Below are 8216 nucleotides of genomic sequence, written 5' to 3'. Positions count from 1 at the left end.
TTTTGTTCCTATTGATTGGTTTTTCTCCACAATATGAGAAGTATTTCACTGTTATTTTTGTGTGTGTGTGTGCACAAATAAACAAGAGTGTATATAATGTATACATACAAGTTAAAGAATACTAATAAAATAAACACATGTTTAAAGCTCCATTATTAAAATAATAATAAGCTTATTGTTCCAAAAAAAATATTACTACCACCTTATCAGTCCGTCCCTGATCACACCCCTCCCTCAGTCCACTCAGAGGTGACATCTGTGTTGAATTGTGTGCTTCACTAAGATGTATTTATTTATTTACATATTTATTTATATTCCTAAAACAATATATTATTTTTGATTATTTTAAGCCTTTCCCAAAACACCACAGTTCTTGACATATATTTTTCACTCAATATGATGTTTTTGAAATTGAAATGAATAAAAGTGTATATCTTTTATTCATTCATTTTCCATACTGAATGGTATCTCATAAATAAATATTCCCAAAATTATCTATTTTACTGTTTCTGCATGTGAAAGCTATTTCCAGTGTGATTTTTATTTGCTTACCAATAGTGCTGCTATAACCACATTTCCAGTTATCCCCCTTTCCAAGCACAGAGAAGGAGGAATTACACTTCCTGACCCCTTGTGGTTGGGTGAGTTCATGTGACTTGTACTGACTAATGAGTTATGAAAAGATGTGTGCCGCTTCCAGGCTGGAGCAATTAATTGCTGATGCAAATACCTCCCTGACTCTCTTCCCTCTGGAAAGGAGACCTACAACATTCAGGAAGTGACTGCCATATGACCTTTGGAACATGAGTGACTATGATGAATAGAGCCTCCCAACTGACCTAAAATGGCTAGTTAGTGTGAGTGAGACATAAAATTTTGTTAGTATAAGATTCTTGGGTGTTGGCAGCAACAATATAACCTAGTCTATCATGATGTAGGAAATATCTCATTGTGGTTTTAATTTGCATTTTCCTGCTTACTTAATGAGGCCAAACATCTTTTGATATTTTGCTGGACATTTTTTGTCCCTTCATAGAATGCTCATTGATGGCTTTTCCATTTTTCAATTGATTTCTTTGTCTTTTATTGATTTATAGGAGTTCTTAAAACATTTTGGATTCTTATCTTTTGTCGGTTGTGTTTCAAATTTCTTTCTATAATTTATGGTTTTTCTTTTAATCCTATGGTTCTTTAAAAAAATAGCTTTTCATTTTAGAAAATTTCAGACATATACAAAAGTAGAGAAACTAGTATAATAAACCCTCATGGAGCCATAACCCAGGTTCAGCAGTTTTTGACTCATGGCCACTCTTATTTCATCAGTAATCCCTATTCATTTCCCTCACTGGTGGATTATTCTGAAGAAAATTCCAGTCCTCACATAATTTCATCTCTGTATGTCTGAAGAGAAGATCTCTTTGCTATTTGTAGACTCAGCTTTGTGTAAACTCTGTTCCCGTCTCCCACCTTGCACAGGCTGAAGGCTTTTTCCCCTTCCCCTCAAACCGAAGCTGTAGGCTTCTGAGGAGCATTTGTGTTTCAGCCCACCAGGTGGCTTTAGCCATCCTTTCAATTATATTGGGCTAAAAGCACTATAAATAATTAAGTTTAGTATATACTCATGTTGCTTAGATATTTACTGGTAGGTGTGTTTTATGCTCATATGTTTTTTACACTGTATGTGTTTACCACTGTCCATTTTAACCTATAAGTTTCTAAAATGTATGAATTGTTCCTATTGGCCTTGTTTGAAATAATGCCCAGCCCAATGTGATTCAGAATTAAATATAGAATAAACTGTATTTGGTGAAAGTGGACATCCTGGTAGTTGTTAGGATATCGTGAGGAAAATGAACTCAAGTTACGGCTTGATTTTCATAGACAGTTCTAATGGGTATAAGAAGAAATTTATCTCACATGGAACAAAATGTTTCCGTGTTCTACTCATTTCAGTTTTCTTTTTTTCACACCTATTCTAGGTAGTCTATGCATTGTATGTTCAGCACTGTTGTTTTTTAAAGGTACTTAAAATATGAGGTCCTACTATGGATAAAGGCACTATACTGATATTACCACGCTACAAGAATCTGGAAGGAGCATTCTGTCATTTAATCCCTTCAACTGTATCATCTAATCAAGTTGCTTCTTCTCAATTATTTGTGTACAGTGTACTTTGTCTTTCAGAGTTTAACAATTCCGTTTGCATACCTCTCTGAAATAATGTTTTTAATAGTTATTTTAAGCAACACTCCGTTAGTGATTTCTGTCCTATATTTTTTTATAAATGCCTAAATACAATGATTTTCTGTTAATTAAAAAATAAATACAATGGTTTTATTGCTTTTATATTATCTTTCACTTAAAAAAGGAGAAAGAGCAGATTAAGTAGCTGACAGTATATCAAAGAGTAACTGAAAAGACCAACACAGGATCACTGCCTTTTCCTGCTTTTTCTCCTTTGGTTTCTACCAGTTCGCGTCCTTTGCAGGGCTGTCATTGCAGCGCTGTCTCTTTTCCTTGGGGCTTGCTTAATACGTTTGATCCAGAAATGCCCCTCCCTTCCCTCTGACTGCTGCTTGCACAGGTGGCACGCCTATAGCTCTGCTTGCCCTTATTCCATGGTTATCTGGCAGGGATAAGAATTGTGCATCCCTTTGATCCTTATATTTGACCTTCTTGATTAACCCGGTGCTTCCAGACTTCCAGCTGAAGCCCATGGTCTAGAGTTGTGCTCAAGGAATCTCACAGAGTAGAGAGGCTTCCCTGAGCTCTTGCACCTGCTTCTAATGTGCTTTCTTGGCCACTTTATGTTTAGCAATTGATTGATGGTGATACTAACGAAACTTTTTCTTTGTTTTAATATCTGACACATTTTTTTCCAATCTTCATTACCAGAGCAACTCTAGGGAACAACGAATCTTCAAACGCAAGATTTTAATATGCCTTCTGTGTTAGGGTTCTCCTGAGAAACAGGACCAATAGGATATAGATATAGAGGTAGAGAGAGAGAGAGGAGAGAGATTTATTATGAGGAATTGGATCATACAGCTATGGAGGCTGAGAAGCCCCACAAGCTGCCCTCTGCAAGTTGGAGATCCAGGAAAGCTGATGGTATCATTCAGTCGAATCCAAAGGCCTGGGAACTAGGGAAGCCAATGGCGTAAATCCCAGTCCAACGGCAGGAGATGAGATGAGATGCTCTAGTTCAAGCAGTGAGGCAGGAAAAAAGGGGCAAATTCCTCCTTCCTCCACCTTTTGTTCTATTCAGTCCCGAGTCTACCAATTCAAACGCTAATCTCATTTGGAAACACCTCACAGACATAGCCAGAAACAATGTGTAATCTAGGCATCCAGCGGTCCACTCAAATTGATGCATAAAATTAATCATCACACTTTCCTTCATGCCAGTGTTTCTTTTATCTGCATCCTTAATAAAACATTTGTTCTATTTGATCCCAGAGGTTTGCCCTTCCTTTAAATTAATTTGGATGCTGTGAATGTTAGTCCCCCTGCTCCCCACATAGTTCATATTTTCACCAGTTGTTCATCGGATGGCTCATTTAAGTAATTTGTACCTATCCCCACTTTATACTGGCTTTTGAATGTTTAGTGAATATTTCTAAGAAAGACCAATCATTACGTGACAAATGCATGTCTTCTAGTATTTTTGTTCCCAAGCTCCGTGGACTCCTTCTGACTTTCTGTAATATCTAACCTCAGGCAAAAACAACTTACAGTGCTCTGTAACTCAGCCGATCCATTTCTCTAATGGATACAAACGCACATTTCTCTTGTGGAAAATGACTGTCTACCATGTATGTCAATCAAGCTGAAAGGTGCTGAAAGTAATGAACTGCCAGTTTGGTTCCCAGTCCTGACTCTTGGTTGCAAAGCCCTGTTGCTACTTACATATGCACTGCTCTTTAATAACGGGCTCTGACAGCACCTTATAAGCTTCCCACTCCATTCTTTCTGCCACACTCCCAGAAACCAAAAAGCCCTTAGGAACACCCAGGGGATTTCACAGGTCTGTAAGAAGAACAACCTGTTAATTGGGCTTGGTTGTTCTGTGGGGATAGCATCCAACATAATATGTGCGTAATGGAATAACGTACAGCATGAGCCAGTTCAGAGCCCTGAGGATGAGCTTGCCAGGAGAAAGAGCATCTCGCCCCAAATAAGCGAGTAGGGTGGGACCCCAGAGGGAAGGAATTTACCCAGACTCCTCTTCAATCCTGAGGTTTTTATCAGGAGTCTTCTGTATACAGAGTGTAAGGTCAGAGACTTTTAATATTTCATTCACATGCGGGCAGGGAAGACAAGCTCTAAAATCTTGAGATACTATTTAATCAAATTCCACAAGCTAAGTATCTGCCAAGAGACAAATAATTTAGAGCATGAACTTGTTGCAGCCAAATCCAGGCATGTGACGTAATTAAGAAAACTACCAGTGTGTCTCCAAGTAATGCATGTTCGTTTTTCAGTATAAACACTTGCCAAAAAGGAATAGGCCTCATCTCAAGCCAATACCAAGTTAAAATACTCATGTTGCTGTTTAAAAGTAGCCATTCCTTGATTTGGAAAATAAAAATATGGTTCCTTCTCTCATATGGCCTTTGTCTCTAGGGTATGTAGTGTGACAAATAGACAGGAAAACAAATAGGTTCTGCAAACAGTGCAGAATAACAAACCTAGGTAAAACCTTTTCCAGTTACAGTTAAGAGGTTTTTGGTTGTTCTTAAGGTACAGATGTAATGGAGTGATAATCCTTTGACATAGAATTTAAGTGGTACCAAGGAAAGGATACCCAGTCCAAAATGTTTTCTCCATATCCATATCACAGTGCCTGAAATTCACTATACACTCTTGGGAGCTAAAGTACCTCCGAAATTTTAGTCTCTAGTAGTTTTCATGCTGAAAACTCAGCCTCTTTGCACTGGTGCCAAATCGAATCGCAGAGACGGAGTTTTGGGTGAAGTAGAAAAGGATAGCTTTATTGTTTTGCCAGGCAAAGGGGGACACAGCAGGCTCATGCCCCTCAAAACTGAGTGTCCCAACCCAGGAAGATTTGGTGTAGAGTTTTATAACAATAGTTCAAGGGTGGAGTTGCTAATAAGGATCAGGGTGTGTGCAGGGCCTGCAGTCCTTTAATCTGGCCTCAGGTGGTCTCCTGGTGAGATTCTCTGGTTCTCCAGGCTATCAGACCATAGCCTTCTCTCTGGTATGAGAACTGCTTCATCAAGTAGTTTATCCTCCATTTGTTGGGGGTGTTAGTTCTGTAGAAGAGGTCAAAGATAGTGTTATGTGTATCCCTTGAGGTGGAACCAGGGCCTGCCACAAGGCTGCACTATTGTTTCTTGACTGCTCCTCCCTTGTCTCTGCATCCCTCCCTTCCCTGATTAGCAACTGTTCGAATCTGCCCTTTGGAACTCAGGGAAGGTTATGGAGGCTGGAGTCTATTCCCTACAAAGAAGAAACAGGGGACATGGAAAGTCTTTGTGCCCAGGAGCCCCACAGGGTCCTGCTTGGTTTCAGTTTCAATGAAAAAGGTTAATTCATGAGCACATTAATCAACATTATCATCTTGAGTAAGATTTTCCATGGCTTACATGTCTCCTTTTATTTTTTATTTATTTATTTATTCATTTTTTTGCGTTACGCGGGCCTCTCACTGTTTCGGCCTCTCCCGTTGTGGAGCACGGGCTCCGGATGCGCAGGCCCAGCGGCCATGGCTCACGGGCCCAGCCATTCCGCGGCACGTGGGATCCTCCCGGACCGGGGCATGAACCCGTGTCCCCTGCATCGGCAGGTGGACTCTCAACCACTGTGCCACCAGGGAAGCCCACATGTCTCCTTTTAGAGTCCTAAGAGTTTGAGATTGGGGGAGGACACATCTAAAGCATGAGGTTTTCCTTGGGAAGGATTGAAAAATAAAACTAGTAATTTGCAGCCTATTATGTTCCAGGCATTGTGCGTTGTGCCTGAGGCCATCATGATCAGTTCATTGAGCAATCCAGGGACACTCATACTTTTATCAACCAGCCCTCTTGTAGTGGCAGGGAACACAGTCAAACTTAAAAGGCTCTTCTCTCTCTCTCTCTTTTTTTTTTTAAATTAGGTAACTAAAAAGTCTAGAGGTTATTTCTTTCAGGTACAGCTGGATGTGGGTGCTTGAACTGTGCTTTCAGAATCTCTTAGCCTTTTTTTCCTTTGGAGTTATCCTTATGAGATCTCCCAGTTTACATGACCTCTGTTTTGGTTTGTCATCTCAAGAGGAGAAACATGCTCTCTCTCCCAAAATCCTTATCAATCCCAAATGGAACTTATAAGGGACTTGGATTGGCCTTGCTCAGCCCTGTTGTTCACCTGGGTAGTGGGGCTCCCTAGACCATCACAAGAACCCAGGAAGGCACTGGAATACCTGGGTAGAGTCAGTACAGAGTAAAGCATAAAGTGGGTAATGAGAGACATGAGAACAGGAGGCTGTGTTAGTTTCCTAGTGCTGCTGTAACAAATTACCATAAATCTAGTGGCTTCCAGGAACACAAATATATTATTTCATAGTTCTGTGGATCATAAGTCTGAAATGGGTCTCACCAGGCTATAATCAAGGTGTCTGCAGGGATGCATTCTTTCTTAAGGCTCCTGGGAAGAGTCTCCTTCCTTGCTCATGCAGGTGTTGGCAGAATTCACAAGTTGTGTTCGTAGGACTGAGGTCCTCATTGCCTTGCTGGCTCTTGGTCATGGTCACTCTCAGCTTTTGGAGGCTGCCTGGATTTGCTCTCTCATGGCCTCTTTCGTCTTCAAAGTCATCAGCAGTGGGTCAGGTCCCTGTCTTGTTCTGAATCTTTGCTGCCTCTTCTTCCATTGGATTTCTCTGACCACAGCTGGCAAAGAGTCTTTGTTTTTAAGTACAGCAGTCCCCCCTTATCTGCAGTTCTGCTTTTCATGGCTCTGTTACCCGAGGTCATGCACAATGAAAAATATTAAATTGAAAATTCCAGAAATAAACAATTCATAAGTTTTAAACTGCACACCATTCTAAGTAACATGATGTAATCTCGAGCTGTCCAGTTCTGTCCTGCCCAGGACCTGAATCATCCCTATGTCCAGTGTATCCTGAAAGTCACTTAGTAGCTGTCTAGGTTATCTGATCCACTGTCGCGGTTATCAGATTGACTGTCGCAGTATCTCAGTGCTTGTGTTCAAGTCACTTTTATTTTGCTTAGTAATTGCCCCAAACGTCAAGAGTAGTGATGCTGGCAATTCGGATATGCCAAAGAGAAGCTGTAAAGTGCTTCCTTTACAGGTGAAATCTCTCAACTTAATAAGGAAAGAAAAAATTATATGCTGAGGTTGCTAAGATCTACGGTAAGAACGAATCTTCTATCCATGAAATTGTGAAGAAGGAAAAAGAAATTTGTGCTAATTTTGCTGTTGGACCTCAAACTGCAGTCATGATAAATGCCTAGTTAAGGTGGAAAAGACATTAAATTTGTACGAGATATTTTGAGAGAGAGACACCACATTTTCATAACTTTTATTAGAATATATTGTTATAATTGTTCTATTTTGTTAATAGTTATTGCTGTTACTCTCTTACTGTGCCTAATATGTAAATTAAACTTTATCACAGGTATGTATCTCTAGGACAAAACATAGTATTTATAGGGTTCAGTACTATCTGCAGTTTCAGGCATCCACTGCGAGTCTTAGAACATATCCCCCGTAGAGAAGCGGCGGGGGACCACTGTCCTCATTTGACTAAATTGGACCCACTCAGAATCTAGGGTAATTTTAAGATTATCTCATGATCCATAACCTTAATCACATCTACAAAGTCCCTTTGGCCATGTAAGGTAACTTATTCATAGGTCCTAGGGATTAGGGTGAGGACATCTTTGAGAGGCCATTATTTGGCCTGCCAGAGAGGGGTAGGGAAATGCCAAAAAAAACTATCGAATGCATCATTTTAAAGGAATGAAGTAATTGTAACTGAAGCTTTCAAGCATGCCTTCACATATAGTTCCTACAAATGGAACTTAAGAGCTGATTTGGAGGGAAGCCCCCAATTCCTATATCCTTGACTGTAAAGAACAGTCAGTCCTGTGTGAAAAGGTTGTCCTCAATTGAGCACTCAGTGTGCACAGGGGAAAACTCATGGAATAGAGAAGGAGGAAGAAGACAGCCATCCAGTCAGGAAGATCAACCAAATC

Source organism: Orcinus orca, chromosome 9 (genome assembly GCF_937001465.1).
Source record: "Orcinus orca chromosome 9, mOrcOrc1.1, whole genome shotgun sequence".
NCBI classification, from domain to species: domain Eukaryota; kingdom Metazoa; phylum Chordata; class Mammalia; order Artiodactyla; family Delphinidae; genus Orcinus; species Orcinus orca.
This window is presented reverse-complemented; position numbering follows the sequence as displayed.